The sequence below is a fragment of the Salvia miltiorrhiza genome, chromosome 2, assembly GCF_028751815.1.
Source record: "Salvia miltiorrhiza cultivar Shanhuang (shh) chromosome 2, IMPLAD_Smil_shh, whole genome shotgun sequence".
Taxonomy (NCBI): Eukaryota; Viridiplantae; Streptophyta; class Magnoliopsida; order Lamiales; family Lamiaceae; genus Salvia; species Salvia miltiorrhiza.
Window position 1 is genome coordinate 18,262,771 of NC_080388.1, and position 11,525 is coordinate 18,274,295.

At 40.1% G+C, this 11,525-nt stretch overlaps 1 long non-coding RNA gene across 1 annotated transcript; it reads left to right on the forward strand.

The window, feature by feature from the left end:
• The first annotated feature begins 2,221 nt into the window (after positions 1-2,221).
• On the forward strand, positions 2,222-5,332 carry LOC131011448 (uncharacterized). The gene is made up of 3 exons (XR_009096931.1): positions 2,222-2,534; positions 4,487-4,550; positions 5,066-5,332. It is a non-coding gene; the product is annotated as an uncharacterized LOC131011448 (long non-coding RNA).
• Positions 5,333-11,525: the final 6,193 nt, after the last annotated feature.

Consider the following 11,525-nt stretch of genomic DNA (forward strand, 5'->3'; position numbering starts at 1 on the left):
GGAATAAAATTTTCTTGGACAGAGGAGTGCGAGAAGAGCTTCCAAGAACTCAAGAAAAAGTTAACTACGGCACCAGTGTTAGCCGTCCCAACAGCTGACAAGGAATATGTGATCTACACAGACGCGTCCAAAAATGGACTTGGCTGCGTGTTGATGCAAGAAGGAAGAGTGATAGCATATGCATTGCGACAACTTAGACCACACGAACTTAACTACCCGACTCATGATTTGGAGTTAGCTGCGGTGGTGCACGCACTGAAGATTTGGAGACATCACCTATATGGAGTTAGGTGCGAGATATTCACGGACCACAAAAGCCTGAAATACTTTTTCGAGCAAAAGGACCTTAACATGAGGCAAAGGAGATGGCTCGAACTAGTGAAAGATTATGACTGCGGTATTAACTACCACCCAGGCAAGGCCAACGTAGTGGCTGATGCATTGAGTCGTAAGACTCAATCTAAATTGGGATCTCTCATCACTCGAGAGATGGAGCTCATAAGAGAATTTGGTAGAATGAGCATAGAAGTGGTCAAACCACCAGGAACGATAGCAAGCGTTGTGGCAACGGTACCTAACTTGAGGAAGATGATCGTAGAAGCACAAAGAAAAGACGAGAAGATGGAAAAGCTACGGGAAGCGGTAAGGAAAGGAGGCGTCCAGAATTATCAAGAAGCATCAGATAATGCTATCCTCTTTGAGGGAAGGATATGCATCCCCCACGATGATGAACTTAAGGATAAAATCATGAGCGAAGCTCGCGATACCCCTTATACTGCCCACCCGGGGAGCACGAAGATGTATCAAGATCTAAAGAAGCATTTTTGGTGGGAAGGCATGAAAATAGACATAGCATGCTTTGTACAGAGGTGCCTAGCTTGCCAACAAGTGAAGGCCCTACACCAAAGGCCATGTGGAAAGCTACAACCATTGGAAATCCTGGAATGGAAGTGGGAGCACATAGCAATGGACTTTGTGACCAGTTTGCCCAAGACAAGGAAGGGAAACACTGCCATTTGGGTAATAGTTGATCGACTCACGAAGTGTGCTCATTTTATACCAATACCGATCACACACGGGTCAGACAAGCTAGCTCAGTTGTATGTTCGAGAGATTGTGCGCTTACACGGCGTGCCCGTGTCGATCACTTCAGACCGAGACTCGAAGTTTACTTCTAGATTTTGGATGAGCTTACAGAAGGAGTTAGGCACGAGGCTAAATTTCAGCACCGCCTTCCATCCACAGACAGATGGTGTAACACCCCGTACTTTTCCTCATGTTGTGAGATAGTGTCTTAACACTATTGAGAATACTGAGATGTCAAAATACGAGACTACTTTTTTTATGAGTAGATAAGACAGTTGTCTTTTAAATAGAGATACGAGTGAATAAACCGATGATGGAATTAGAGTGATGAGATTTGAGAAATGAGTTGAGATAGAGATGCTGATTGAATTGAGCTGAGATTTTATTTTATTTCCAACTACCGGGAATAGAGTTACCGGATACTGAATTATTAGAGATTGACTGTCCTATTAAGAAAAATAGGAATACTGAGTTGGATATAGAGCCGAGGAAGAAAGAGTGAGAACCTCGATGAAAATAGTCGGTTAGAGAGAGACGTTTAGTCTGTTTGTGTTTGCCGACTGCTTTGATGTGATGTTATGTGAATTTACGTGACTGAGTGATTATGTGATTTTGTGACGTGTGTCATTATGACCAAGTGATTATGATTTTTATTTGAGACCTTAGCATTTGGAATTTCGTTTAAGTTTCCAAAGCAAGTATGATTTATTTTTATCAAGAAATCGAATGATGTCGGTTTATGAAAAATTTTTCGAGCATAATATTTTTTAAATTATTTTCCTTCCTACGAAGAGGAATATTATATATATGTGAGTGCACTAATATGAGTGCTATAATTATTATTTTGGTCACATGAATATTTATGATGTGGTATTTTATTAATGAGTGACATTACCATAGTTTGTGATTTTATTTGATCACCTTTCACACACTTTATTTAATTACCCATACCATATGTTATATGCCTAAATTTTGCTAAGTATAGAATTGAGAGAGTAGAGAGTTGAGAGTACATTAGAGAGAGTGTAGAGATTAGTGAGAGGAAAGTGTAGAGATTTGAGAGAGAAAGAAGAGATTAGAGTGAGAAGATGCATTAATTAGCAATATTCCCTAAGATTGTGAAATCTCCTTTAAAGATCCACAAGATCAAATACAATCTTGCAAGCTAAATTCTTCTCTCTCCCTCACATGGAATTTTCGAAAATCATCTCTCTCTCTCTCCCAAAATTTTCGACCAACACAAACATACACTCATCTTCTCCATTACTCAACTCCACCATTTTCCTCCATTAATGGGAACCTTCGAAGCTTCCTAAAATTTTACCAAACACTTCAAACCACTCTAATATCCTTCATAAACATATTCTATCCACTTTTAAACAAGAAAATCCTTGAAGAAGAAGCTCCAAAGTAGAGTGAGAAAGTTTGAGTTTTGGTGAAGAACTTGAGTAAGTAATCTCCATATTTATAGATTAGACTTGTATGAGTGTGTATATGAGTTTATTTGAAGGATTGGAGCAAGAAATCACCCCCTCCCTTTTTCCTTCAAATTTTCGAAAAATGGGTATCTTACCCTTCAAAAATTTTTCTTCTTCTTTCCTTGAATTGAGGTGAGAAAAATGATCTATGTGATGTTTGGTGGTGATTAGCATGTGTTTTGAAAAGCTATGCTTTGTGATGTAAAAATTTGGTTGAGTTAGTTTACCCCAAATTGGGAATTTTTGAGTTGATGATCAAGGTGATGAATTGATGATGAAAATGAGTCTATGAGGTGTATATGGTGATGATTGATGGAGTAATTTGAGTATATGATGTCAATTGGAGTTTTGATGTGAGTTAGTTTACTAGAATTAGGGATATGTGTATATATGCCCTTATTTGTGAATTGATGGTTTTGATGTGAGTTTAAATGACTAAAATTGATAGATATATGATGAGATTAAAGATCCATGTGAGTTTATAAAATTTCTTAGAGTTTAGTTTAATAAAAATTAGGATCTTCTTGTCTATGTGTCTATTAAGTGATTTAACTTAAGATATGTGTAATTGAGCATGATAGTAGTGTTTTAATATGTTTGATTAAGTCTAATGTAAGCTAAGTAAAATTTGGACTTAGTTTAGTTTGAAGGAGTTTTTGAGTTCTCATATGATGTGGGGTTAACGAATGATAAAATGAGGTCAAATTGATTTATGATCATTTTGTGAAGTTGTCATGCTTTTGTTGAGAATTTTATGATGATATATGAGTTTTTCACTAGAGTTAGTTTACATGATAAAAAGGGAAATATATGTGTAAAATGAGTTACATGATGTATGAGGTCAATAATGAATGATTGAGAAATTTTGAGCATGAGATTGAAAAGAGAATTTGATTGATACGTTGTAGAAACGTTTTCCTTGGGATTTGAGTGGATGATGAAAGAAAAGAGTCAAGATTGAGTATTATGAGTATTTTGATGTATTTGAATGTTTTTAAGTGCTTTAAGTGCTTAAAATGAGTTTTGATGTGGTTGCTTTGTATAAATGTTAATTTGAGCATTTAAGAGTTGGGAATGAATTTTTGGTGATTTTTCGTAGGCTACTGACCTACTGTGATCGACGGTTTGTCGATATCAAAAAGCTTTGAAAATTTTACATAATGTCCCTACATGAGTCTTGAGCACCTCTGTAAAATTTCAAGTCATTTGGACTTGATTTACTATTTTTATAAAATACAAAACCAAATCTGCACATTTCTGCCGGGAATTTCAGAGAACAGGGGACAAAGTCATTCATTTCAGTGACTTCCTGTGTGAATTAGATTTCCAAATTTTTATGGTATCAACCTTACTGTATGGGCTAGATATCCACCAAATTTGAGCTCAATTGGACAACATTTACTATTTTAAAAAAATCAATGTTTCCGATTGCTCAAAACTGCCGAATATGGTAGACCTTGGTAAAAACGCCATATCTCCCAAACCACTTGTAGTTTCTGACTCTACTTTTTTTTAAATGAAACTAGACTCAAATACCTTTCTTTTGGTATGAGTCTGGAGTCCAGGGGATGTCGGAGTCAGAACTTGTTAAAGTTTGAAGTCGAGTCTGTGTAAAAACAGAACATGTCTTGATGACGTTTGATGGTATTTTCTTATGTGCCTTATGTGATTGTGTTGCCTAAGTGTTTGAATGATATTAGACGAGCCTTATATGAGTGATAAATCGAGACTTAGAACCATGATTTTCTTGAAACCTATCCTTGGACTTAAGGTTTTGAAATGAGTAAAGAGTTTATGTAGAGTTGATTAAGAGATAGAATATAATATAGAGCATGAGTTGAGGCATGAGTTTTTGTCGTTGAGTTTCTAATCGGGATTCATTTTATGACATGAACCTTCGATGATGACGATGATCCCTGAAGACACGAGCAGAGCAAGGAAGTAAGTAACTCCACTTTGACGGGAGTTTTTGAGTAAGGTCTTCAGGTGGGCAATATTTTGAGTATAAATATATTATCCGAGTTTTCTAAAATGATTTGATGATATAATGATGTTATGAGATTAACAAATGTTTTGAGATAAATGATATTTGAGAACTGTTTGACTTGCCAATTTTTGATGTTGAGCTTGTGTGTTACCCTCTACTGATGAGACGAATTCGGTCCTGCCACAAGCGGGATTTTGTGCACAGAGGTGACTGTGAGCCGTCTTCGGGTCGGCCGGTCACGGTACTTGAGAGGGAGGCCTACTTCTCAGTACCTTTGATGATGAGTAGTGGAAGTGGTACATACATGATGAATGTTTAAACTGCGCAGTTACTTATTTATGATGTTGATTATGAAAACTGCATGCACAGATTCATTGATACTAACTTATTTCTGTGTATTGCTGAGATGTGGCAAGCTTCAAACTTATAGCTCTAAGAGCGCCTTTCTTGTTTTTCGGCGTTTGCCCACTGAGTATTATATACTCACGCCCTGCATGTATTTCTAAATGTGCAGGCTAAGCGAGGAGTGAGATTGGTCTGGTGCTGGTGGGGAATCGTTAGATGACGTATTTACTTTATCGTATTTCCTTTTTATCGATAAAGTCTTGATGTGAAGTTACTTTGAATATGAATCAAGTAATATACTCACGGTTATGTGTCTCCATACATGTAACTGGTTCGCCTTTTGCTGCGACACTCTGCATTTTATGTTTCCTTATGAAAAATAAGCTATACCTGTTTTGTTTTTGTTCGTGAAATTCCTGATAATTAAAAGGTTACAACGACGTTGACGATTTTACCCTTGAGTTCAATTAATAATATTTTCCTTAGCATGCTTTGATGTGAGCTTCCGCTTGATGTTCGACCTATTCTTCTTATCTTTTATTCTTTAAAAATAGTCGTATCGATACTCGTACCCCACTATCACTAGTGTCGGGATTTCGGGCTGCGACAGGGTGGTATCAGAGCAGGTCGTCTGCTCTGAGTCTATTGCTTGACTGAGTTGAACCTTTGATTACTGGTATCTTTTTAACTTGAGTACTAGTCTAATTTGAATTCTTAGGCTAGTTTGAGAGAGTCAGTTTGAAACGAAACCCCAGCACCCCATCTCCTCCGGCTTAACGAGGTAAGAGGTTGATGTTGTTTCTTATTGCTTTTCTGTTAAAAGCTGAGTTTGGGTTACTAATGAGTTATGAATTGTTTTGATGACGGAATTATTTGAGATGATGGAATCTGATATGAGGCAGTTGATGTGGAATATGAGGAGGAATGTTGAGGCTAGTATAGCCGATGCCCCACCGTACCAAACGAGGACGAGTATGTTGTTGATTGAGATGTACCAAGTAAGTTTCGTCATCCATTTTCTAATGGATATGATGTTTTATATTACAGGATGCCGAGTCATATCGAGACAGCGATGCAGCGATGGTTCAGGGAGTATACCCCGGACGAGGATGACACCTTGGGTGAACTTCTGGCACACTATCACCGACGATGGAGGAGGGCTATTCCCTATGGGATCGATGGCGCGGAGGCCATTACGCTTTTGATTCCACTACTGCCACCTTTGTGGCGAGACTGGGCGACATCTTTAGTGCCCCAGTACGTAGATACTACCTGGTTGGAGGGCATCAGGTACGGAGACCTTAGTGGCTTCATCGCGACGCTGAGCCACCGTTATTTTGCTCATGGCGATCCGCCTTCACCGCCGTATAGAGAGCTTGAGGGACCTGCCCAGGGAAGGGAGCTAGTTGTTGTGCCTCCAACTCTCGAGGAGCCGATTCTGATGGCACCTCTACCCCCAGCTGATCCGATTCCAGTTTCTCTCGAGTCTGATGATCCAGAGCCGATGATCTTCGAGCCGTACTCACCTGGGATTGAGCGTGATCCGTTTGCGTTTGTATCACTTATTCCTTCTCCCAGTGCTGATTTCCCGCCTTGGGATTTGACACCGGCGACGACACCGTTGCCATTGCCACCTGTTGAGTCGACACAGCCGATTGATTCTACTGAGTCTGAGACGCAGCATGTTCCTTCCGATCCATATCCGAGGGTTGCCCCGCTGCCTGAGCTTGGCACTTTGGCCTTCCAGACGTACATGCACCCGATTCTATATTCACCGTACCGAGACGCTCAGGAGGGAGGATCTCGGCCGGCACGCTCCGATAGTGATGAGGAGGACCCCGATGAGGAGACTCCAGAGATGACGGTCGGCTATGGTTGGACTCAGCCACTGCAGCGTCAGACTACGGCCGATGGAGTTGATACGTGGATACCTATTCCTGAGACACCTGTCTATACTCCGATAGTGGATGAGTCAGATTATGACAGCCCGTATTGATTGAGGCGACGAGCTGGATCTCGAGAGATGATGCCTAGTGATTACGTATGTCTTGTAGACGCGTATATATGTATAGGTGCATAGTTGTTATATATATATATAGGTAGAGAAGCATAGTATAGTGTGTATGTGTGTATAGCCTAGATCTATATATGCTTAGTATGTATGATGCTTGTATAGCCAGAGCATCATTTTGGAGTTAGGACTTTTGTGCATAAGACTTCACTTTTGTAAAAGACCTCGATAGAGAGGCAATTTTCCATATATATATATACAAGAGATGTTTATGATTAGTGAGTTTCACTATCTTTAGCAGAGCTTTGAGAATGATGATGATGCTGATGCATGATGAAAAATGAGAAATAGAGATTGATGAGAATTTCGAACGATGATAGACGAGAAATAGACTGGATGAGAGTTTTGAGAACTTTGAGATCACAAATGAGTTATAGAAGTGAAATGAGAAACGAGGATTTGTATTTTGTAAAGACAAACGGTTAGTTTAGAGATCGATAGTTATATAACTCTTTTTCCTTTTGTAGTATACCTCCGAAAAGAAGAGGGAACCAAGCATAAACCGAGAAGAAGATGAAGAAGATGAAGAAAAAGAACAGAGAAACCAACCGTTGAGATAATACGACGAGAGTTAGAGTTTTCATCGGGATTTAGGGACACGACCCTAATAGGACGAACGTGTTATGGAGACTTCATGGAATGCATAGATACTATTGACCAATAGTACTTTGAAATAGAGGTACTTTCACCGGGACCGCGCGTTTCATCGCTAGAGTAGTCGTGAGAGTAGACTTATTGAGTCCCTATCCCGCTTGGTCGTATTTAAATTTTTCTGCATCCATTTGAACTCCAACAGGAGATGAACTATTTCCTATTGAGAAAATTTTTCCAGATCCACTGTGTTTGAGCCCGAGCCATTTGTGTTGGAAATCCTTGCCCCTTGCTTTAACAGTGGACAATTTATTCATTTTCCACTTAATGGATTGTTTCTACCTCCAGTATTGATTTATTTCTATCATATCATATCTCAGTTTTTGTTCTAGATTTTGTTCTAGCTTTTGATCTTACCTTAATTGTAACTTCTTCATTATCCTTGAAATAGCACTGGCTATTATGGAATCATTCCATTACTTGAACTCGTCTTGTTCAAAATCAAGCATTTTTATTCATCACATCCTATTTCCTACCACATCCGACAAGAGCTAGGAATGTCTAGGTAACTAGGATGGTATAACAATAAGAGTGTTTGGAAGAAACACGATATATGGGAGCAGCCATAGAATATAATAATTACGGGACGAGCACAACTTTTCGATTATGGATTTTCTTATATTAGCCAAGTATGCAACAAGCTAACAAATTCGAGGACGAGAAGAAGTGATGCTAAGCCAGAATAGGCAATAGCAGGTTCAAGAAGATCGAGATGATGGGTTAGAGCAGATAATGTTTTCCACGATAGTAGACTGAGATGACGACTAGTACAGATGTAGCATCGTCGAAGTATTAGGGGATGTTTATTTTCGTTACGCCCCGCAATTAGTAAGAGTTCTCGAAAGAGAAAATTTTCTTATATGTCTATATGACGATGACCAGAGAGTCTCTATGCTTGAGTAGAATTTTGAGCTGATGTTGTATTGATAGACATGAAATATGTCTTTGACGATGAGTTATGAGAATTGAGAAAATAGTATGATGTTGAGTAAGAGTCTTATGATTCGTGAGTTATGAGAATTAGTTCTAAGGTTGATACATGTTCCCTTAGACTTTTACCGAGAAAGAGAAAACCGACCGAAGCAAGAAATATAGTTGATGATATGAGATAAGGTAATAAAACCGTAGCTGAATACGAACGTCAGTTTCGCGACTTGGTTCGGTATGCCACTTGTCGAGAAGAGTTGAACGAGAAAATGTTCGATCAGGCTTGAGACAAGAAGTACGAGACGATTTAACGAGTCAGAATGCGGTTATGAGTACTGAAGCATTAAATAGAGCATTTGATATAGAATTGGCAATTCAGCCAGAGAACGTGATTTGAGCTTCAGCACCCAAACGAGTTAGAGCACTCAGACGTGCAATCCATCCTTTCCTGGATGCGGGCAAGAAGAAAAGAGAAAATGGGACGACCGAAGTCAATACCCCAAGAAGCCGTGGCAGAGTCATGATGCGCCACCACAATATCAGAACCGAGACGAACGGCTTTTAATTGGCCCAGCTGCCCCAGCAGCAGTTTTTTTTTAAGGACCGCGAGGGTTATCGCTTTGTCGAAGAGCAATAAATTACATCTGAGAGAATGCATGATGAGAAAGAATAAGCATTATACCTGCGGAAGGATCGCGCACTACTCGAACCAGTGTCCGAATCGTCAGCAAAGTGGAAGCGAAAGACGACCGATTCAGTTTCGACCGCAACTCAAAGCAATGGAGGGAATCTACCGCTATTTCCACCACAGCGACAACAGCCAGCCTATCGACCGCGTCAGTCAGGAAGGCAACTACCAGCCCCGCAGGCGAATCGACTGCATCGTCGTGGGCGTATCAACCGCATCGCCAGAAACTGTTCGCGCTTAAGTAGGAAGCACCGGACAAGAATAGAGGAAATTCGTTAGATATAGGCGAGTTGAAAGATGTGCCCATAGTATGTTTGTTCGACACTGAACATAGAGCTTGCTTCACAACCTCTAAAGAGTAGCCATACCCATAGACAGAATTACTACGGTTTCATCCGTATGCCCTAACTTAGAATTTAAGTTAGAATCGATTAAGCTCGAGATTAGAAATCTGAGACTGATGCATATGTGGTACTTGGATATAAATGTGAAGAATGGACTGGTTAGAGAAAAATCGTGCGAAGAAACAATGCACGGAGAGACGAATATATTTTCAGCCTTTTGGCCGAGAACCAATTTCCTTCATTGGTATTGAGAGAAAATGGAAGAAGACGCTGATCATCTCGGCGCTGCAAGCAAGAGATCACTTGCGAAGAAAAGATACAACCGCGTATGTTGTATATTTTGAACCAGAGAGATGAATTCGAGGCAAACGTTGATGACGTACCAGATGTGCGAGAGTATAAAGACGTTTTCCTGAGACTTTACCGGGTTTTCCCCAGATCGACAGCTTGAGTTTACGATCGAGTTAGAACCTAGCGCCGTACCGACGTCAAAAGCGCCGTACAGAATGACCCCCACAGAGTTGCAAGAGTTAAAGCTGCAACTATAAGAACTTCTAGATATGGGTTTCTTTTCGACCCAGTGTTTCCCCATGGGGAGCACCAGTTCTTTTTGTTAAAAAGAAGGATGGAAACTTGAGGCTGTGTATCGATTATCGAGGGCTGAATAAAGTAACGTTGAAGAATCAATATCCGTTACCCCGGATCGATGATCTGTTCGATCAACCACGAGGAGCAAGCACCTTTTTACAGATTGACTTGAGGATGGGATACTATCAGCTGAAATTACGATCGGAAGATATTTCCGAAGACGGCATCGCGTGTGCAATATGGCATTACTATAAACTCAAAGATGTTTGGAAGATATGTCCTTCGGTTTGACGAACGTCCCGACAGTATTCTTGGATAACATGAACCGCGTTTTTCGCGAATACCTAGACAAGTTCGTGTTAGTCTTCATAGACGATATCCTGATTTACTCGAAGAGTAAACGAGAACACGAAGAGCATTTGAGGATCGTATTGGAAAGATTACGAGCTAAAAAGATTTATGCGAAGTTTAGCAAATGTGAGTTGAAAAGTTTTATACGAGTCTTGGCTGAAGAAGTCAATTTTCTCGGCCATATTGTTTCTGCGAGAGGAATTGAAGTAGACCCAGCAAAAGTTCAAGCGGTACAGGAGCGGAGATCGCCAACCACACCGCACGAGATTCACAGTTTTCTGAGATTAGCAGGGTATTATCGACGTTTTATTGAGGGCTTTTCAGAAATCGCTAAGCCATTGACGCACCTGCTAAAGAAAGAAGTCAAGTCCGTCAGACGGACGAATGTGAGAGAAGTTTTCAAGAGCTGAAAAAGAGGCTCACTATAGCCCCAGTGTTAGCTATTCCAGAAGGGGATCAAGAGTATGCAGTTTATATTGATGCATCGAGAAATGGTCCAAGATGTGTACTGATGCAAGAGTGAAAAGTTATAGCGTATGCTTCGCAACAACTGAGATCACACGAGATGAGTTATCCGACGCATGATTTAGAATTAGCAGCCGTAGTGCATGCTTTGAAGATCTGGAGACACCATTCCTATGGAGCACGGTGTGAGATATACACCGATCATGAGAGTCTCAAATATTTCTTTGAGCAAAAAGATCTGAACATACGACGAAGAAGATGGCTAGAGTTGATGAAGGACTACGATTGTGGAATAAATTATCACCCTGGGAAGGCTAACGTAGTAATTAACGCGTTGAGCAGAAAGAATCAGGGAGAGTTAGGATTTCTCCTTACTCGAGAAGAGAACCTAATCGAGGAATTCGAGAAGATGAATTTAGAGGTAGTAATACCACCACAAACGACAGAAATAATAATTTCTGCGCTGAACGTTACCCCTGACCTACGATTGAGACTGGTCACAGCATAGAGAGTGGATGAGAAGATAGAAAGATTGCGAATAAAG